Genomic DNA, 23,378 nt, shown 5'->3' with positions numbered 1-23,378 from the left:
ATGACTGTTATGAACATTGTGTGCCCTCAATAAATTTGTTGAATGAACATTTATAACAGGTCTGCATTTCACAGGTGAAGAGTAATCTGATGTTGCCAGTGATTTATAGACTTTATTTTGACTAGTTCCTGAAATTATCTGGACGTCATGCTTTTTTCTTTGAACTATCTTGCTGCCTTGTTCTCCTTCCCATCTATTCTCCACAATGATGGCAGATAAATCTTCTTGAAACACTACTTTGATGCTGTTACTTTCGTGCTCTGTGTCCTTCAATAACTTCCAACTAATGGCAGCTCAGAGTCGTAACTCCTTACTCTGGTACTACAGGCTGTCTGCAGTCTGACCACAGCACAGAATTCTAGTATCAGCTTTAAATGCTTTACTAAAGATTAGCGTGTAGTGGTTAACACACGGACTTTAGGGTGAGAAAGATGTGCATTTTAATCCTATATTTGTTATTTCCTTAAGATGTGACCTTATACACTTCATTTGCCATTTTGAGCCTTAGTTTCTTCATCTGAAAAATAAGAATAATGACCACATGTGCTTTCATTCCATTCTTCAATAAATATTCATTTATTGAATCAGAGCTATGTGCTAGGCACTTCTGTAGATGTTGGGATAAATCAATAAACAAATTTGACAAAAGTATTATGGAGCTTGAATGCCAGTGGGGAGGCTAGATAAGAAATGGAATAAATGAATGAATAACCTAAATAAAAAATAAGAAATCTTATTTCAGAAGGTATAAGTGCTATGAAAAAATGTGGGTAAGGAATTTTAAGAATTGGGAAGAGGTGGCAATGAAGGGGGAGGATGGAAATCAGTTGTGGAACTACTGAGGTATTTTTCCTGCCTTGCTTTCCAGAGGTCACGGAGCTACCAGAAGAATTCAGATTTTAGAGATAAAACTGATTCAAGCTTCCTATTACTTGTTGGTCAGAGGGTCCTAGGACACTGGAGTTGTGTGTCAGGAAAAGAACTTGGTTTTGGCACCTTAATCTTCCTGAGTCTTTGTAACGTAAAATAGTCTAGATGAAGAAAAAAATGAATGTTTTTTTCTTATGTGATGAGAAACTTTCAGAATTCTTGATCAGTGTATTCTATGGGTATCACCATTAGAAAGAATAGAAACTGTTTTTATACTATTCTCTGCTTGCACGTGACCATCTTTGTTTTCTCTGTGTTTGTGTATAAATATACAAATTAGGTACAAGGAAAAACACATGAAGAATTTGGGCAAAGTATTTATTCTGAATCTTAATTCAAGGCTATATACATCTTCATGACATTATTGATTTCCCCCTGATAACCGTGACAAGGCATTCATTGGCATTCATTGACTAAAACCAAAATTCTTATTGTGCCTTCAAGTCTGTGGATCATTGGTTCTTAACCTGGAGGACTTAAAAACAAATGCTTCTGTTTGAATACCACTTCTCCCTCCCTCTGCTGACGGGGCTTCTGGTGGGGCATAGGCACTGGTGCTTTGTAAAATTCCTCAGGTGACTTAACATGCAACCTGGCCTGAGAACTATTGATTTAACTGATCTAGATTTTGCCTCTCTTCAACCTCATCTCCTACCATTCTCTCCATTAATCACCTTTCTCTGCACATAGGCCTTTTTTCCATCCCCCCAAAACTGCAAGTTACGCTCATCTCAGGATCTTTGCATTTTCTACTTTACTGAAAATGCTTTCCCACAGATGCATTCACGTAACATTTCAACAAATGTCTATTGATCACCTTCTCTCCCTACTGTGGATAAAACTGAAAAAACAAAATCCCTCTTAGCTTGGCTGCCTCTTTCTCATCATTAAATGATTCAATTTAAATATCAAATCCTGATGCACCTTCCCTAACCATTTTAGTGGAAATAGCCAGTTCTAAGCTATTCTCTATCTCCTTACCCTTTTAAATTTATAGCCCTTATCTTGTTATGTATTCTGGATTTGTCTAATCTATTTATGTATTATTGTGTCTCTCACCTTTAGAACATATGCTCTAGGAAGATGAAAATTTTGTATGTTTCATTCAACATTTCATTCTCAGTGCCTAGAATAGTATTGGTTATTCTGTAATATTGGAACATACTATTGGAACACAGTAGGTACCCAATAATTAATTAATTAATCAACAATTATATAATATTGTACAACAAAATTTGGGCTCTAGAGTTCCTAAACTGAATCTTACTGACAATAAAGCTATTGAAGCGTAAGCTTTAGGGTCCATATGATCAGGAACCATTTTTAATTTTATATTCTTTGTAAAGACGTCCTCCAAAATTAATATATTTCAAGCTTTGTAAAACCTGGATGTCACATGTATCTCAACTAAATTTTCTTCCAAGCTAATCAGATATTAATCTATCAGAATAATATTTGTATTACCTTAATTACACAAGTAAAATAATCCTCCTGTAAAGAACAGGCTGTGTTGGAATCATGTGAGGTGAGTGAATAAAACATTTGGAACCAATAATAAATGTCTGAAGTAATAGCTCTCTTTGGAAAACAAGAGGAGTTCATTTTAGCTTTTATTTCAGAAACAGGTTTTTCTGTCAGTCTTCTATGTTGGGTTATTTACAATAACTTACTTAGTAAATATATTTAATTCCATACTGTTAAGTAATTAATTGCTGCAGAGCATTTGATATTTGTATAGTTACTAGAACATTTTCGGTAAAAAATGAATGACATGGAAATATGTGAATTGGCAGTCTTCAATGCTTGATTGAGAGTGGTGTGGTACTCATACGCATGTTAAAATTACAGAAGGTTCAATTTTTGAAATTCTAACTTTTTTCAAGATCACACTCACATCCTTTTCTGTTGAAGTCTTCCCTGAATCCTCTAGAGAAATATAATGTATCAAACCTAGGAGTTATTGTATTTTTAAAATATTGCCTTTAATTACTATTATTTGTATACAGCCTTCTTCCTTGAGGATACTATTCATGCCTAAATCGTCCTGTAGCAAAATGGATTTCATAGATGTCCTAAAAATGTTCTGTCAGTAATGTCTATGCTTCCCAGAACTTTGCAAATGGAATACTGAATTTAATGCAAACTAAATTTCTCTGAGGTAAGAAGACAGAGTATTGTCTATAAACTCCATAAGCTATTGATTAATTGCTGTCATTGCTGGTTCTGAGTCAGAAACTTTTCACTTTCTCCCTCCCTAAGGTGGAAAGAAAAGTTGATGAAAAAAAAGCTGAAGAAGCTCCCTACATTTTCATTATGGCTGAGACCCTATAGAGTTATGCTGTATCATCATCTCTACTTACAGTGAGGCAGCCTGGGTGTGAATTCTTGCTTTGTGTGATTTTTGGCAAGTTTATTAGCTTTCTAAGTCTTAGTTTCCTCATCTATTAGATAGGGATAATAACAATACATTAATATACTACATACTTCATAGGGTTATTATTAGGATTAAATTATGTAATATCTGCAGAAAGTTTTGCATGGTCCTTAGAACATTCTGAAATGACTATTATTTTTTGTTTGCTTGTTTGTTTGCTGTACGCGGGCCTCTCACTGTTGTGGTCTCTCCCCTTGCGGAGCGCAGGCTCTGGATGCGCAGGCTCAGCGGCCATGGCTCACGGGCCTAGCCGCTCCGCGGCATGTGGGATCTTCCCGGACCGGGGCACGAACCCGTGTCCCCTGCATCGGCAGGCGGACTCTTAACCACTGTACTACCAGGGAAGCCCGAAATGACTATTATTAATTAAATTAGTAGTAGTATTTTGTTATTTTAAATCTAGGTTACTTTAGTGTAGCTATCCAGGGAAAGCTCATGCAAAATTTCTTAAAATTAAGTTATATTCATCTTTAATAAAATTACACAAAATCAATGGTTTTGAACTTTAAATATGGATAGTTTCATGAATTTTATCAGTAATTCAGCAAGCCACACTTATTTAAATAATTGCCAGGTTGTTGAGGGGCAGAGGATCAAAAAATTAATGTGGTAATAAAGGCTTCCTTGCTTTTGAACAGATCAATATCTGTAAGTGAACTAGAGGCACTTACGGCTAAATATTTAGGAATGAAATAAAAATAGATTCACTGTTGTTGGATGGAGCTAGGGATCTAAGAGTATGGTCTCTGCCAAACTTAGTGGCCTGAATACATATTCCTCTTCTACCATCCTCCCTTTCTGTAATTCTTGTTAATATCAGTAGGTATTGATATGCTTGGATGCTTAAAAGATACTAAAGAGTCAAGCTCTTTAATCAGTAAAAGCTTTGAAAATACAAATGCAAATCATAATCATTCTCTAGTAGAATCTTTGTACATAACATCATATGTACAAATAAAACATTTGTATGTATGATTCTAGACATTCTTCAACCTCATTAAATGTATAAGATAGTGGAAATAAAATAGAGAAGAGCAATTTCAGAATCTAAAATGAGGCTGATCTGCTTCTTGAAAAGAGACTAAAAGGATTTAAAACTTTAAATGTTATCAAAAGTCTACAAAAATCAAATGAAAGATAGGTCGTACTCTTCCCCAGATCCCAGATTATCACTTAACTAATTCAGCCGATAGACTCATGAAGCTCTATTATGTGCAAGGCATTATGCTATGTGCTGGGATATGAGCGTAAGCCAGACAGTCCAGCAAATATGAACATAAACTTTAAAAACAGAATTGCATGTTGATTTACAGTTGAGATAAATGCTTCTAATCCAAAGTGATATGACAGCATTTAAATAAACCACCAGATCTTATCTGCATCAAGGCCCTGCAGCAAACAGGAACTGACAGATTTTCAAGACTGAGAGAATGGTAATATTGCTGGAGGACAGAGCCCAAGGAAGCTAGTGGTGTGATCAAGTCATTCTAGGTTATTATTAAGAAGTTTGCTTTTAATTTTAAAAGCAGTGGGACACCACTGAAGGAATTTAAACAGGGAAAACCTAAGGTCATAACTAACAGCTGTGTGAAAAAATAGATTAGAAAGCCTGAAGAGTGTGTGGGAAGGAAGACCTGTTGCGAAGTAATTGCTGAAGGACACATAATGGTAGTTTGAACCTTTTAGTAGCAGTAGAGATGGAGAGTGGGAAAAATAGATGGACTTGAGAAAGAAACACCTAAGAAGAGTAATGGTACTTATAGACAGCTGGAAATTGAGGATGAGTGAGAGGGAGGTGATGAGGACAATACCAGGTTTCCTTCTTGATCGTGATCTTTGCTAAGAAAGTGAGCTTAGTCTTGGATATGTTACACTTGAGGTGCCCTTGAGAGATTCATGGAAGAGTGTTGAGTAGGCCGTTGGATACATGTTTCTGAGGCTTAAAGAACTAAGAGGCAACTTTAAAATTTGAAAACTATCATTTTAAGGCAAATGAAAGGAAATACTTCTGTACTCATCATATGAACCTAGGAAACTTGTCATCTTACTTTTCTTGAAATGTGAGTAGGAAGTAGTAGCCTTGCAAAGGATTTAGAATCATGCAGTGGTTTGCAAGCTTTTTTTTTTTTTCTTCTTTTCTCAGAGCTCTAAGGTATTGTGAAGGAGCCTCAGAACATCCTGTGTACTAAGGTGGTGTCTGGGCATAGGAAGCTAGGCCCTTAAACTCCTTTTCAAGGAAAGGAGTTCTCTTATCTAAAATGTGAGTTACAATTTCAAATATTATACTTTTAAAAGGATTCATTTTTTAAATTAAAAAATACTTACATTCCTGGATGGAAATGCTCTGATCCATTATTAAAGATGAGTGAGGGGTCTCAGTTCACATCCATAACCCATGAAGATGAAGTCATGAAGGACAACTACTCATAATTATCTCCCAAATTATTTCTTTAGAAACTAAATATTGGATTGGAAGTACTGTTTGCTTGGTCTCATGCAAATTTATTTTCATCGTTGTGATAGTTTTGAAAGATAATTTTCAGAAATGATAGAGCAAAAGTAGCTTCAATTTGCAGGTTCATATTGTGGGTTTTGCCTTGTCACCTGAGATTAGCAATTCACTGAACCAGATTATCTCCTTTCAGCTTGCAGAGTTTTTCTAGTTGCATGGATTATAGACTAGTGATCCATGTCCAGTATTCCTCTTCTTGAGATGGAATGGCCTATTTTGTCTTGCCTAGTTACTTTTTTCTAAAGTCTTATTATTAATATACTATACATTTTATCATGTCTATTAATGTAATGTCATCTGCAGGATTAATGAGTAGTCTTGCCCTTTTTCTTGCTATGAAGGACAATTACCACACACAGAATGCCCCTCTACTACAGTACCTGTAAAGGTATAATTTCAGTTTTCTGATGTTCTTTTAAACTAACACTCAACTCTAACAAATCTATGCTGGAAGAAATTAACATTTTTTTTCTCTCATATTTCACTACAATCCACAAGAACAAACACAGTTTCAACGTTGATCATTTTAGGCCAGTGAAACATTAGGAATCAAAGTGACAGGCTCAAAGAGAAGTTATACTGTGGAATTAAACTTTATGATCCATTTGCAAGGATGAAAATGTACGTGGCTCATCTTAATACGTAAATACTGCTAAATTTATTTAAATGTTGATCTGTTTTCAGTAGAAGGATTAAATGAAGTTCAAGATGGGGAAGTTATAAATAAATATATGCAAAACATTTTCTACTGTATACAAATCCTGTGAGGTTTCCCTTTACAAGTCTGTAAATAGATTGCTGATAACTGCAAATTCTGTTGTAAGTTGTAACCATCATCTATCACCAAGTTTATATGTTGAAGTCAGTGTTCCTAAGAAAAGATAGTGACAGGGACAGATTAGTTTCTTCATAGCATCTGTCAGTATAGATAGCTACCTCATTTTATAGGTGAAAAGCTTAACTATCTTTAGCAGGTAATATAGTGCTGACTCTAAGATCCACTCTCTATTTCCTTTAACAGGTAGCATGATGAAGTTATAACTTCCAACTTGACTTTCAGAGATAAGTTGAATGATCTTAACCACACATGATGTTTTGTTTATCGAGATGATGTATAGATGATCACATAACTTTATACAAAAATGAAACAAAACAAAACAAACACCACACAGACAACAGCGACAAAAGCCCCCCAAAACAGATAACAGTAGTTCTTAATCTGCCTGGAGAAAAAAAAAAATGTATTCGATAAAATGTTTTAGTGTTTTCCGTACCAGGGTGCTGAGAGTATTTAAGGTACTGGGTATATTTAAGACGCTGAGAATTTTTGTTAGCACTTGGAAAGAAAAAAAACAAGAAGACTAAATTTACTTAAATTATTGAAAGGTGAGCTATTTCTATCTGGAAATAATTTAGGTAAAAATAAGATGTATTTTCTAGAGTTAATTTTTCAGAAAAAAAAAAGAAAATTTGATGTGTCTATTCTATCTATAAACTGTCTAATTTTCTCTATTACGTACAGAGCGAAATTTGGTATCAGTAGTGTGTAGTGGGATGTGCTATAGTTTTCTGCAAATTTTACTTTTTTTTAAATAAATACAAATGTTACTTTAATCTTTATCAATTCTGAGCTGGGGTAGAAAGTCCAAAGAAATTTGACAGAGGTTATTACATTAGCTTAAAAATATAATTATTTATGGCATTGAAATGTTATCGTCTCCACATTATATGATTTTAAGTAAGAAAATTACTTTCTTTTTCTTTCTTTTAAATATATATCCCAGTTATTTCTACCTAAAAACTAAGGTATGTTAATCAGGCTAATATATATATTTATAAACTTTGTAAATATTAGAAACTACAACTTAGATTATAAATTTAAAATAATGTAATTTAGTTCCTTTCACCCTCTGTCCTCCATTTAATTTTTGCCTTGGTTAAGATTATTTGATAAAGTTAGTCTGTGATCATACACTGAAGTGTCCATTAGATGGTTTATGTTCATAGTAATGAAAGGTTTAGGCTTTAAACATTCTTTCAAACTGATTTCCAAATATGACAAACTAAAATTCATTTGCATAATGAAGTAATAAGAAAGATTTTGAGGGATTTATTTCATTGCAACCCTTTATGTCCTTGGCATTCTATTTTAACTTTTTTTTGGACACGCAGGCTCAGCGGCCAGGGCTCACGGGCCCAGCCGCTCCGCGGCATGTGGGATCTTCCCGGACCGGGGCACGAACCCGAGTCCCCTGCATCGACAGGCGGACTCTCAACCACTGCGCCACCAGGGAAGCCCCTCTATTTTAACTTTTAATGCCCATTTAACATGTGGCAGTGTGTATGGTCTAAATGAAATAAACATATTTCATTCTGTGCCCTTTGTAGTGTGATATACTGGCAATTTCAAGAAAGGTGGTGTCACTTACCTTGTTCCCTTCAGAGAAAATATTGTGCTGCATCCTAAAAGAAAGGAAAGATAACATGAGAATAGAAATAGGTAACTGTTTAATGGTATCACAGAACTGCAATAAATTTTACTGTTTAGCTTAAGGAAAGATCTATCATATTTGATTATACCTGCCATCTTTAATTTTAAAGTTTTATTTTTTACAATAAAATGCTTCTTTAAAGAAATACATTGAATGCTAATTTTTTATTTATAAGGACTGCAGATTTAAAAATTTAATGATATACCTAATTCTTATATTGTATTGTGGTCAGGGATGATTTCCAATAATATAATGCTTTCTTTGAGTTCTTATGTCTTAGGAGTTATGTGGAATTTGAAATTAAATAAAATAGAGGCCACGTTTATGGAAACCTTATTTTTGTGATTGACTACTTAGATCACTGGCAATAGTTCTGATGTAGAACACAACCACTGTGTTTGTAGTTTCATCCTAGATACTTAAAAGTATATTTGGAGGCTAGTATAATAAAAGGTACTATACTAGCTCCAGAAGACTTTGATGTACTGAAGGCAGCAAGAGAAGTTAACATTCACATGTATGTATATTAAAAGTGAAATTTAGAGAAACAAGTACCTTTAATATTATCTAAATATTACTAGTAATATTAATATTAGTAATATTTTAGTAATATTGTTTAGTATTACTGTTACCTTTAATAATATTTAACTCTTACTAATTGAATTACATAAATTCCAACTTTTAATTTCCATGAGATGTATCACAGTCTTTTCTTAAGCCAAATGGTAAGTTACCCCCTTTCAGTTTTTTCTTTAATCAGCTTACTGAAGTATACTTTATAAACAATTACATTCACCAATTTTAAGGGTGCACCATGATGAGTTTTGACGAACATACACAGTTGTGTAGTCACCAACATGGTCCTCTCCCCTTACCCCATGGTCCTCTCCCCTCACCCCTGGAAATCACTGACCTTATTTTTGTAACTATAGTTTATGTCTAACATGTCACTGATGATTCTGTTTACTTCTTAAGGTGTTTTCTTTTCCTCTCTTTGTTTCATTTTGGATAGTTTTCATCACTATCAGTTTCACTGCTCTTATCTTCTGTAGTATTGAAACTACTGTTAATTCTACCCAGTTCATTGTTCATTTCTGTTACTGTATTTTCCATCTCTATAGGGACTTCAATAATAAAATATTCATAATTTTTCAAATGACTATGCAGGATCAAATCCTGTCTCTGATGTCTGAACATGGGGACTTTCATTTGTAAAATGAAAAAAAAAATTATATGTGCCTCATAGTATTAAATGCAATTATTTATTTATGTATAGCCCTGAACAGTAAATAATAAACTCTCCGTGGATACTCTCCATGTTATTTTTATTATTACTTAGTATTCACGACTTATTAAATGACGATTCTTGGATAACTAAATATGTTCATTATTTCTAGTTGTCAGGTCAGAGCATCACTTTCCTAAGAAAAGGCCCCTTGCTTCCTGGTTAATTCCTCTTCCTTCCAAAGTTCGAATGTCAATTTCTTTTGAAGTCCTCTTGGCAGCATTCTGCTCAGATTCCTCTCCTCACCTCCACACATACAACATAGCTTCTCTACTGGTAGTTGAGTTTTGTGAAGAATTCCTTTCCTATTCCCTTAGTATTCTTTTTTATACCAATTTTTATATTAAACTAAGATTTATTTATGAATTTCTCTCCTTTGGACTGGGAACTCCTGGAGAAATTGGGTTTTCATCTTATTTGTTGTATTTTCAGTACCAAACATAATATCTGGCATAATAGTTATATAATATTGAAGGGCAATAGGTAAAATAAACAAATTCTGGAAAAAACAATTAACTTTCACATGTGTCATTTTCATTTTAACGGCTTTGATGGAATACATCAGCTTCACACATTAATGGCCTTCCTTCTTACCTATGTTGGCAAATTGCAGAATATGAAGAAGTCACCCCAGCAACTCCTTGACAATACATGAAAACATGTCCCGACCAGATGTCTCCAGAAGCATTCCAGGCCTGTTTGCCCAATGCATTTCTCTGTTTCATTATTTGTGAAAAAGCTCTTCAGGAGGCCAGATTTGGTGATGGTTTGCAAAGCTGTGTTTTTATCGGAAATCTTTGGCTGTATTTAGTTTCTTTGGTATAACTTGTTATGTGATCTCAGCACAGCTGGACAGGTTAGAGCACTTTTCTACTCTTGTGGTAGTTCTAAAACTGGCCCTCAGCCAGATTACCAAGCATTATCTACAAGTAATGTGAAGTTGCTAGATAGCATTTCCAATGATGAGGTACTGAAACACTGAGCAGGAGCCCCTGGGACCTAGCTTTCTCCTACTATTTGATTCTGGCAATAAAAAGACAACTATATCTCTGTGACTTTGCCTCCTTTCCAAATCATCACCTTACATTTGCTTTTTAGAGTAAATAGTTGGCTTCCAAATATCGAATGATACAACCATTGATATGGAGGTTGGTTTATTCTTGGAAGAGTGTCACTTAGAGATTACAATATTTTCTTTTTGACTCTGGGCTTTCAAATCAGAGGAGAAACATGACAGTCTCAAATAATGTATATATATATCTTATTCAAGCAAAAGGGAAAGATTGCTACTGTTCCAAAGGAGACGTTCCAGTTTTAATTAGCTGTAATATGATTAATGGGTACTAGAACTACAACAGTATATTTGATCATATAACAACCATCAGCTATATAAATACCAGGATTTAGTAATCACACATTTGAAAATCACTAAGATGGAGACATAATCTTGGCATCCCAATTTGAATTTATGGACATTTTCAATTGTAAAATTGCCTTGGTGTTTATTTTTAACCCCTCAACCCTGAAAACCTTTTATCTCAAGTTTATCCCAATCACTTGTGGTTAGATTTTCATGTCAGAGTGGAAGACTCAGGGTTCTGTACTAGTGTTTTGAAAAGTAAAACACCCTCTAATTGTGGAAACCTCTACAAAGAGCCCAGCCTGCCCCCCAAATTAAGGCCATATTGGGTTTAGCCCAGTGGATGAAGGGGGAAAGTGAAAACTGTAGAAGGTTAGGCCAGAGGCAGCTAATGCAGGATCTTCTAGGTCCTGATAAAACTCTGGATTTTATCTGAAGTATAGTGGAAGCCATTGAAGAATATTGACAATAGAGGAGGGGCATGAGAGGGAAATGACATAATTAGCTTTACATTGAAAAAATCTCATTGTGGATAGTATTTTGTAAAGAGTTGGAGGGAAATAAGAGGAGAAGCATGAGGACCAATAACTAGTCTATTACAGTAATCCAAGGGAAGAAAAGAAGGGGGTTTGAACTTAGGAGGAAGAAATGAAGATGGAGAGAAATGAGTGAAGTTGAGATACATTTATACACAAATGTGTCTTGTTAATAGATTGGATCTGAAAGATGAATGAGTGGGAAGAATCAGGATGAGATTCAGAACTCTGGCCTAAGCAATGTATAAATGCTGAAGTCATTTAAATAAAATTGAACAATCTTGTGGGGAGAGGAATTGATTGGGAGTAAGGGGAAGGAGCGTTCTTGTGAAACCCCAGTTTGGTGTTGGCTATTAGATTTGAGAGGCTCATAATCCATCTAAGTGGAGCTGTTAGGTAAGTGGTAGAAAAATTAGTCCGGGCTTAGGTAAGAGGACTTTGCTGCTTCTACCTTGGAAACAAAATAAATACTTCACAAGAAACTAGGTACATATCCAAACATTAAAGGAGATCAATATTATTAGACACAATCTTTGTGTTTAGAGATCTTACATTTTAATTGGAGAGATCAAATGTATATATACACGTTTAAAGAGTCCCAGGATAGAGCCTATGTTGTGCTTATTGTAAGGAATTTGGGCATGTTAACTCATGCCAGAGCAAAACATAGGGATTATATTAGTGTGAGGTGTCTTTGGAGAAATTATACTACAAAAGTAAGTGCTGAAAGATGACCTCAAAGTCTTGGCCTCGTAGAAAAATCATAGAAATAAGATTATCCCCTTAATTTCCTAGGCATAGTACCAGATGGAATGGAACTCATCCTGAGTTTGGGGATAACTGACTTTAAGCCAATGGAAATATATTTTTTGCAGAGAAGGATGTTATAGAGTCATTCATTTGTTTTTCTAACTCTGTTGCATCATTTGCAATAGAATTAAATGGAAAAGATTTGGTCAAATAAAAGAACTGTAATATTAAGGGCTCTTCGGCAATCTGCAAAGTAAGCACTAAGCTCTATAAGAACATGGTGGGAAAGAACACTGTGAATCAGGAATTAAAAATATGGGCAATGTTGGAATAAAGCACTGGCAGTGATGTGTAGGTCAGCCAACATCATGTGGTTGTGAGAAGCAAGGACATTAGTGGCCCTCTGAGTAGTATGTGTCCACCTCCACTCTTGAGGAAATTGTAAAATATGTAGTAAAGGCTATACATATATTTTTTAAACCTTTCAATTATTTATTAACTTTTCTTTTTTTTTTTTACTGAACTCAGGTGACGAAGTGAGAAGGGTGGTTTATTCATAAATCAGGAAATATATTGAGTCTATGAAAGAGTAAATGCCAGAGATCATAGTGAAAAAGGATGATCCCCTCTCCCTGAGAGAGTTATCATGTTGGATTTAAATTGAATCCTACAAGATGGGGTAATTTATGTCAAATTTGATTAATCCTGGCCATGGTACATGCTTGCAATGATAGAGGTGCGATTATGGAGCAACTCTTAGATATTATTGTTAAAATAGCTTGACCAGTGTATCCGGAATCCCTGAATCCTCTCTTAGTCCAACTTTCCCAGAAATTTTCTAGGGAATTAATGCATAATGATTCAAACCAAGGCAAAGCAATGCTTTATGAAGATAGATGTGGTTCTGTTGAAAACTCCATTATCTGACTTGTGGCCTTAATAATCTAGATCAAATTACAATGATAGGTCTGCATTGTACATTTCAAGGTCTAAGTATAAAGCTAAGTCTCAAATCATACCCCCCTATTGCTTGAAAAGGCCACATCCTTTATGGCCAGAAGGAAAGAAGCAGAGAGTAGAGAGTTCTTAGTCTTTGCCTGATTATTTATATGCCTTCCTCTAAGCCATCAGTTATTAAATAAGTGTGGCCCAATTATGATATTAAAAATCAATCCATTTAATTTTCCCCTTTGGGGTGGTGCACAAGGAAGCATGGAGATGAAGTGAACTTTGAAGCAAAATGATGGGTAGAATTTGGGTATCTGTAAAGATGTGGAAAGGTCTTGGCCAGTTGGATTGTGTGAGGAAATGTATATGAATGTAGAAAGCCCAGGACAATTTCAGGGAGAGAATGAATATCACAGAGAACTCTCTGCTGAGCATTTTCCATATAAAATACTGCAGCAGTAAAAAGATGCACAGCCTTTTTCCTGCTCTTATGTGCCTTAGGAATTTAGTTAGAAATCTTAGGTAGTAAAAGATATGACTGAAGTGATATTTTAAGGCATGTTGATAAGGATCTCAGAACTCATGAAGTTTTGGACAAAGAAAAGTCTAGAGGTAAATAAACTTGTCAGAATACAGGTAAATACACTTGTCAGAAGACAATAGTATTAGTTCCTTTATGAGAAGGATGATACCTGTAGAGAGAAAACAAAACAAAAAAGATCAACAGTGTATCAAAATATGCTCATTCAAATGGAGCAACACATAAGAGTTTAATCTTTCTTGGGTCTAGAGGAGGTATACTATTGATAGCAAAATGACTAGCATTTATCAAAGGCTTCCAATGAACAGTTCTATATAGCACAAGTATTATTTTATTTACTCTATCTATAAGTTGGTGCTTCACCCCTCCCCTATTTTTTAGATGTAAAGAAATTAAGTCACACAGAGCTTCAATAACTTGCTCAGATTATACAATTAGTAAATGGTGGAGCTGGCATTCTAAATGAGTCAGCTATCATTTAAGAAAAGATGAAAAATATGTAAAAAGGTGGCAAGCTGTTGCAGAGGAGCAAGAGAGAAGATATATTTACCAACAATGTGTTCTTGTATCATAATTTGTATTTAGAAGACTTTCCACACTTAATTATATGGATTGCCAATGTTAGAACCCTAAATCTCTGTGGTATACAGCATACCTGGAATGAATAAATGAGTAACTAATATGTGCTTTCAGTTTCTTAGAATAAAGTTTTTCCACGTTTAATGTAGAAATGAAAATGAGTCACTGGAGGATGATAAATTTTAGAGATCCTTACAAGGGAATTAGCTTCACTTAATCATATTTTAAAAATATGTTTCAGAGTCTGGCGTGACATTCATTACATAGAGTGGTGCTCTGTTACTTTGGAAAGCAAAACAAAAGAGTAGGTGTGAGAATATGGAATGAAAAATGATAAATAAACTGTGCTGGAAACCAGTTTAAATGAATAATCTAATGTGCACTTTTCTAGTCATACAGTTTACAAAGCAGAACTTAAAGCTTTCTTCTGAAACTTTGAGCTGGTTCAGACTAACAGTTTAGAAAATTGTTGTACAAATGATGATAGCTATTGTCTCAACATTTGTTGAGCAGACTGAAACACAAAATTGGCTATTAGCCTAAAGCTTAAATACTTTTTAGGAGGGGGAAAACAACTGAGGCTAGCAAATCGACTTCTATTTGGGGTCGGTGCCCAGAGTTCTGCCTAAACTCACTTGTGATAACTTTCAAATCTCTGGAGACATGTGCTCAACTGACCTTTAGGAAATGGAACAAAGACAAGCAGGACAGATTTATAGAAAACCACACTCGGAGTTTCACTCGGCAAAACCTTCTCCGGGATAGTCAACCAGAACAAATCATCACATACATTTCATAGAAATTGAAGCCTAACTGGGAGAAGGACAGAATCTCTAATGTGGGGAATAGTGTACAACTCATTCCAATAAACCATCTGGCTGGGGCTGGATTGTGGTGGGACAGAGAATGTGAGAAGGAGCTGACTCCTGGCAGAGAGGAAGGCTGGGGGTGGAGAGGACTGAGGCTGAGCCTGAATAAGGTAGCAGAGAGAGAGAGACCAAGAGTACAGAGGGTCAATCCAAATCAGAGAGATATGACACCTGAGACTGCACTGCAGGACGTGGCAAGATTCAGAAGAGAAAGGGTGAACTTTTTCCCAAGGTGCAAGTCAGGGAGGAGTCTACGGGCAGGGGAGTGTAAAGAGCGTTTTCTCCCTCAGAGACTGTTCAAAGAATGAATTATCATTCAAGCACTGTTGAGTTATGTTACAAGAAAAGAATGAATTTGGGGGACTTCCCTGGTGGCACAATAGTTAAGAATCTGCCTGCTAATGCAGGGGGCATGGGTTTGAGCCCTGCTCCGGGAAGATCCCACATGATGCAGAGCAACTAAGCCCATGCGCTACAATTACTGAGCCTGTGCTGTACAGCCCATGAGCCACAACTACTGAAGCCTGCGTACCTAGAGCCCATGCTCCACAACAAGAGAAGCCACCGCAGTGGGAAGCCTGCGCACTGCAAGGAAGAGCAGCCCCCGCTCGCCACAACTAGAGAAAGCCCACTCGTAGCAATGAAGACCCAACACAGCCAAAAATAAATAAATTAATTATTAAAAAAAAAGAGAATGGATTTGGTGTAATTCATTCTATTGAAGGGTTTAGAAGCTAGTGGTGAATATAGACCTATAAACATAATTACCATATAATGTATTAAACAGAGACATTATCATATAGTGGTCAAGGGAATGGGCTTGTCCCTCATTTGATTCTTATTTCTGCCACTCCTGGACAAGTTAACCTTGAGAGATTATTTAGTTTTAAACTTCTATTTCCACTTGTTTAAAAGGGGTGAATAACATTACTGATGTTATTGGGCTGCTGTTGTGGATCAGTATTTTGAAGATTATCAAAACCCTTCCACTTTACTAGGGTCAAGATTAGACTTAATGCCAAAGATAGAAGTGAACTTTGTGGAAGGCTGATGGCATCAATAATGTTTGAAATAATGTGAGAGTGAAGTCACACTACTGAAATATTAATTTCATAATTGTTACACTACTTGGGAAAACTAAACCTTTTATAGAAATAATATTATTTTTTCCTAAAATTTGAAGAATGAGTCAATTATCATTGCTATATTTTTATGCTATGCTTTCAATCCATGGGTTCTTCTAAATAACAACAACCACTGTGTTTATTTAAATATTTGAATATCATGAGGTAGAAGAACTCAAAATGAAGTGATTAGTAATATTTCAGTGTATTTTAATATCTCATATGCATGTTTGCAATTAGTGTGGTAAGATAACATATACTTGTTCATTTGACTAATTTCTAAAGGAAAAGTTCTGGCACAAACCATGCTTTGATGAAAATAAAAATAAAATAAAATAATAAAAATAAAATAAAATAAAAACAGTGAATATCAGGAATATTTAAAGCTGTTTAGAATGCATATTGCAAACTACCTCAGTCTTTAGAAACATATCTGGAACTAAAATAGAATGAGACCAAGTAATTTAATACTAAATTATTCATTTTGTATATAATTCATTGAAAAAACATGTATGGACAAAGTTGGATTCAACCTGAACACTGAATGACCTGATTTTACAACTTGCTTCTGGGCTTCTATGGTCACAGAACTGTTTTCTTAGTAATAATGGTGATTCTGGAATAAGTGTATCTGTTTCTGGTGACTTTCCTAAAATACAAAGTGCATTTGTAATATAATGTCCTGGATTATCATTTTAGTTTGGGAAAATATGACAGTACTCATAATTTTTTCTATTTTAGAAAAGAAGGTGGAATAAAAACTCCTGGCAGCACTAAGAGCAAAAAAGTCAATGTGTTCTAACTGCTGCTTCATCACCCATGCCTATTAGTCAAGTTAATTTTTATCCTCGAAGCCCACAGAAGTAAACTAATTTTCATGATTGTTTTTCTTGCACACCTTGTATCTTTCCCAAATTCTCAATTTTCTCCCATCATTAAAACTTTAAAACCTTACAAATGTCTACATTATAAGAAAATATACTGTGAAATCAGACATAATATAGTTTGGGGAAGCATTTACTTGATTAGGAAAGGTTAGTCCAAGCTTTTCTTTACAGGGTAATTTTGAGAAATTCAGAAGTCCTCTATTAGGACTAATATATTTTATATTCTTACCAAGTATATAAAGTCAATTTTTAAACACACACCAAAAAGTTTAGATAATTCAAACACCAAAGTGTTACAATAATTAAATATTTTAAGTTGCTATATTTAGCAACTATAGATTTTTGCAATAAATTAAATATCCAATTCATGCTGAATAGATGGATAAATTTTTTAAATGGCTGTAAATTCACTAAATAAAACAGATTAAAATGTTAATATTATTTAATATACTGAATTGATAACAGCTATACTAGAAAAATTAACAAATGATTTTTTCCAAAATTCACTGTAGAAGCCAGCATTAATATGGTTAAATTCTACTAACATTTTAGAAGAAATGCTGTAAAAATGCAAACATTTTGTGGTAATGATTTTTATCCTCTTTTCAAAAAATGTGTATAAGCCCACTGTGCATCCATGATCATACTTTAATTACTTAGAATAAAAGAAAAATTTTCTTATTATTTAACTCATGTATTTAAAAAAAACACTTTAAATAGTATAAAATATCAAATAATTTAAGAAAGTTGAAGTCTAGTGGAATGAACCCATATATATCTAATTAATATAAGGAATATTGTTATGGATACCTCTTAGGTTAGTATAGATGCTTTTGAATTATTTGTACATGCAAAAATTATTATTTATCAACTTTTAAATAGATTAGTTATAAACATTTGCTTATCTGTTTGAATCTTTTCATTTTTTAAAGTTCATTTGTATATTTAACAGTTTTAAAACATACATTGGTAACTTGTGTAAAATAAGTAAATCAACTCTTGAATTGCTTAAGTGGTAAAAAAAACCCACCAAACTTTAAAGAACTTTCAATTCATTTTAATTAAAACATATTTCACTTTATTTTACTCTTCCTAACTTAGTGCTGTGTCAGATATATGAATAAACACCAACTGCATATTAATTTTGGAACCAATAAAGCATTTTTTAATAAATTAATAAGATAAGACATTGCTGTTGCTCTCAACTTAGAGGCAACTTAGACATATTTTCAGTTATTTCATAACTGACATTTTAATTTTATTTTAATCATGTTGAATACATAGTATTCTTGTCTACGTTTGGTTTCTTTTTCCCCCCACAGGATTATTCCTAATTGTTACTAGTTTACTATAGAGTATCCAAATAAATTATTCAATTCCCCTGAAATTATTCACTATGGACCTGACTTCATAAAATGGAGTTAAATACAGTACATTGAAAATGAGATTAGTTTCTAACAGAACATGGAATTAAAATAAATCTGGGTCAACTTTTCTTACTATGTATTGTAAATTGGTCTTTCAAAAGTTTTTTTTATTTGCTGCTACCATCTCAGTGGGTCCAAAGATTAGTACTTACCTTTAATGGTACCAGTGCCACAAAAATTGATCTGCTTTCTCTCAGTTAGCCCATTGATGGCATGGGATGAGCAGGTATTACAACTTTTCCATTGGTGAGAATACTTTTAGCATAATTATCTTTCAAATGCGTATCCTTGATTGTGAATAGAATAAATCTTTACAAAATTCTAATAAGCAAATAAACATACCAGGTGGATAGTGGCTCAGTAATATCTGGATTTTACATGTTATTTTATTGCTTGTAGTCGCAGGAAAATATTTAGTCACTAAAGAGTTATATTTCAAGTTAGAGAAAAATGGAATCGCAAATTTAGTCATTTTAAATTTAGGATTTACATAATATGTAGCTTTAGAATTCAGTCACTGTGAGGAAAGATGATCATATTCTGCGTGTGTTTCATTTTTGACCTTAGGTTTTACCACTTTTAATTTCTGTGAATACTACATATTTTTGAACTTTGTCTTTTTAGGTCATTTTAAATAATTAAACTTTAAATTTATATCATGGTTTTATTGAAAATGATTTAAGTTGTTGGTTGGTGAAATGGCTGTCATATTGATATTGATATACAAGCAGTAATTAACTAACCTTTCAGAGGAATTCCAAGCAAGATACTACTATAATATAGTTTTGGAAGCTTGATTACTTATATCACTTTTTTTATTGGTTGTGAATTTTATTTTCAGGGTTATGCTTTTACTCTGTGAGGTTCTTGGTGTGTTGGAAACTTGTACCCACTATTATATATTTTTAAAATCCACTTTAAACTCTTCACTACATAATCTGCGAGACTGAAGTGCTAGTATCTCTGATTTATTGTTCAGTTGTTTGCACTGTGACAGAATTTATGGCCCCAAACCATCATGTGGAAATGAGAAATAACACTGGAATCTACATTCAGTCTGGGGCCCTTTGCCCTGTGTCCCAGAGGTGTATCCAAGCATGGGGTGGATTTATTATCCTCTTTCTTCTTGATGGGACAGCTTATGGACTAATTAAAAGATGGGTACAAATGTAAGGGGGAAATTTCACATATATGCTTTGATCTCTTTGTTTTGTGGTTGTTAAAAATTCCTACTGCTATCAAGATGAGCTAGATTAATGCTTCTCAAACTTTAGCATGCCACAGAATCACCTAGAGAGACTGTTAAGACACAGATACTTAGTTCTAAGCCCCAGATTCAAATTCAGTACGTGTAGGATTAGGGTTCTTAAGCTCCCAGGTGTTGCTGATGCTGCCTGTTCATGGACCACTTGATGAGTAGCACTAAGGTGGATAATGTTAACCAAGAAGAGATATCAACCAAATGTTTAAACCTTTGAGGAGAATGAGTACATTTATTAATTAGGCACACAGAAAACATCTTCCACATGTTTGAAAGTTAATAATTAACAGAACTTTAAGGGCCCAAATTTGGTGGTAATTATGCTGAACATCTATTTTGTTTCATAAAAATTTTACATTAGAATAATCCTGTGAGATTCTTAATTCCCAAAACTCACTGAACTAGTTTAAGCCTCAAAATAAAAGCTGTTTCTATTAATGATCACTTATCAAAAAATAATAACATGCAAAATTATTGATTACTTTAAAGAATATTTTTAAAAATATCGCGTCTGATGCATACACTAAAATTTTTGCTTAATGTCCTTGGTGGTGTGAATTACACTTAAGTAGAATGCTTAACACTAAAAGTGGATTTTTAAAATCTATTTTCTAAGTAATTTATCACAGATGTTACTGATTAAAAAAGCAGCTCTTTTTCAAACTTTACAACTTGCTAGCTTATTATTGTTATGCTACATCTTGTAAGTTCACCTTTTGCAAATAAAATCTCATAAGATACCCGAATAAACAATTTCGGGGTCCAGTGATGGTGGACCATCTTGTTGCAGATTAGCATTCCTAATATGAACACCCAGGAAACCTGGATGCTATTTTTTTTTAATAAATAAATTTAGCTAACATGTTTGAAAATCAAGCCAAGGCAGGGAGCACACGAGGGGCCAAGGATCCTGGAAAGCAGGGAAACTGCATTCAGATTTATTTTTCCAGTAATTGCTAATTTGCGAGTGATAGTTACTAGACTAGGAAGTCAAGCAGAGCTTCTGATAGTTTTCCAGGGCTATGGAGTATACCAAGCATCCCAGTGAGGAGCTGTGATAAATATGCAAGCTTTCCAATTGAAGCACTGAAGGGTACATCTTGGATATAAGGGTTGTGCTAGGCAGGATTCTAAGATGACTCCCCAATACTGGGGTCAGCAGAATTCTAAGCTGGCCTAGAATATTCCACATCCTTGTATCATCCCCTTCTCTTGAGTGTTAGAGAACCTCTCAGTATGATAGGATATCATCCTTTGATTCGCTTTAACTGTGTGACAAAGGTGAAGAGATTTTGCAGATGATTTTGAGTTAATCACAAAGGAGATTTTCCTGGGTAAACTCAACCTATTTACATAATTGCTTAAAAGAGTGACTAGGCACTTCCTAGTGAGAGAGCTTCTCCTGCTGGCCTTGCAGTATGAAGTAGCCATGTTGTGCGAGGGCCCTGTGGCCTCTAGAAGTTGAGAACCGCGAGAAAACTGGGACCTTACTCTTGTAACTGCAAGGAACTGGATTTTGTCAACAATCATGTGAGCTTAGAGGAGGATTCTAAACTCCAGAAAGGCACATGGCCTGGCTAACAACTTAATTTCAGCCTTAGTAAGACCCTGAGCAGATGGCCTAGCTCAACTTTGCCTGGAATACTAACCCATGGAAACTGTGAGAATCTTCAAAGGTAAGATGAAAGGTTTTGATTAAGTAATTTGTATAGTGCCTTTCATTTCTAAGTGTTATTATTCCCTAATTGTGTTAATATTAAATCCTGAATTGAGTTTTTTAGAATGGACTCTGTGTGAAAAAATTTGTTCTTTGTTTCATTTAAAAGGATTTTACATACCTAGGAAAAGTCCTATGAGAAAATTTGCCAAATCCTTAACATTTGATGTCATTTTGGCTACATTAGGCATAGGATTAGAAAGTGCTGGTTGGGAGAAAGAGAAGAAAACTCTAACATTTTCTTTATACACTTCTATACTTTTGACTTTTTGGTAGGAGTGTTTACTCTTCAGCCTCTTGCACCTTGATATCAACTTTGATATCCACACTAGGGCCAAAAATTATTTCAATGTGCAGTCCTGAGGGAGTCCATTACCAACTACAGCCTAACAGATTTAATGCTAGTGAGGAATCCATTCTGTATTCAGTGAAAAGAAAGAGCCCTCATGTTGCACTTCTTCCCCATATCCACTCCTTTTTTGGTGCTTCCCAACTACAACCATAACCATCAAATTTTGGTCTCTGGCTGTCAACCTCAGTTTATAATTAACTTCATTATTCTTTATTAGAATCTTATTGTACTTGGTAGAGTGATCCAAAATCTTTCCCTCAAGATAAAGGGAATCAAGTCTGCTTACTCACTCCATGCTTCTTTATGGACATTTGGGTTACCCATTATCTTGCAACGTAATGCCATATTCTCTTTCTATCTGACCTTAGTGTATTACTACTTGTGCTAATGATTTATTCCTCTCTGGGGTCAATTTTCTAGTTGTTTTTTTCTGCAACTTTATCTGACAGTTACCTGCATCTACCCGACTAAATATACCAATAGAAAATATATAGTTTCCTTTTATTGACATATATATGAAATAGAAAAACAAAACAGAACATGCACATACTGTGTACAGAAAAATATTTATCCAATCTTTAAGCCAGGAAACAAGCATTCATATATGTCAGCACAGGAAATTTAAAAAGATAATAGGTACTGCTTTTCCAACATCAGGGTTTGAAGTGCTTCAATTTTTACATAACTTTAAGATTTGCCATAATAACTTAAAATATAAAATCGCCGTCGAAAGAAATCTAATTTAGCAGATTTAAGCATCTTATTTTTAAGTTGTGAGTGGAGAGTATGAGAAAAAAATTAACAAAATTGCTTACTTCCTGATACTAGATAAGACCCAAGGCATGGCATCACTGATTAATTTTTTAGGAAATTCCTTTGCTGAAGTAGGGGTTTGCAGTTAATAGGTGGGATTCTGCCATTTATATCAATAAGGGGTATCTGTAAACTGTGGCTGGTGACATCGCCATGTTCTCTTCTCCTTAACGATACCTCCGTGGTTTCTCAATTCCTCTATGAGAAACACCATCTTTCAGTGAACAACGTTATTTATTCTGGATTTTAAAAACTAATCTTTTTAAATTTCACTTGGAAACATATGTTACTCACCACATTGCCTTCTTCTACACTAGTTGCCCCGAGGCTTGGAGGAAATGAACAAAAGCTTAAATTTAAAAAAGATAATGTCTACAGGGAGGATTTTACTCTCAGATATTTTGAATGTTCCTAATTGCAATCATGTTTTTTTTTCCTCCGGTATTTAGCTTGTTAGCGCCATAATTTTGTATTCTTCTACCTGAAAAATAAATCTATGTTCTTTCTTTAAACTTTTAAATCTTTTTAGTTCCCCTAACATCTTACATAACAAAAAGCAAG

The 23,378-nt window shown here is 34.4% G+C and overlaps 1 protein-coding gene across 4 annotated transcripts in view; it reads left to right on the top strand.

Moving 5' to 3' along the window:
• The window catches only part of GALNT13 (polypeptide N-acetylgalactosaminyltransferase 13), a 557,828-nt gene that overhangs the window by 83,141 nt on the left and 451,309 nt on the right, over nucleotides 1–23,378 (top strand). The window lies entirely within an intron of this gene.

Source organism: Delphinus delphis, chromosome 7 (assembly GCF_949987515.2).
Source record: "Delphinus delphis chromosome 7, mDelDel1.2, whole genome shotgun sequence".
Taxonomy (NCBI): Eukaryota; Metazoa; Chordata; class Mammalia; order Artiodactyla; family Delphinidae; genus Delphinus; species Delphinus delphis.
The sequence above is the reverse complement of the archived record's forward strand: the minus strand, read 5'-3'. Positions and strand labels throughout refer to the sequence as shown.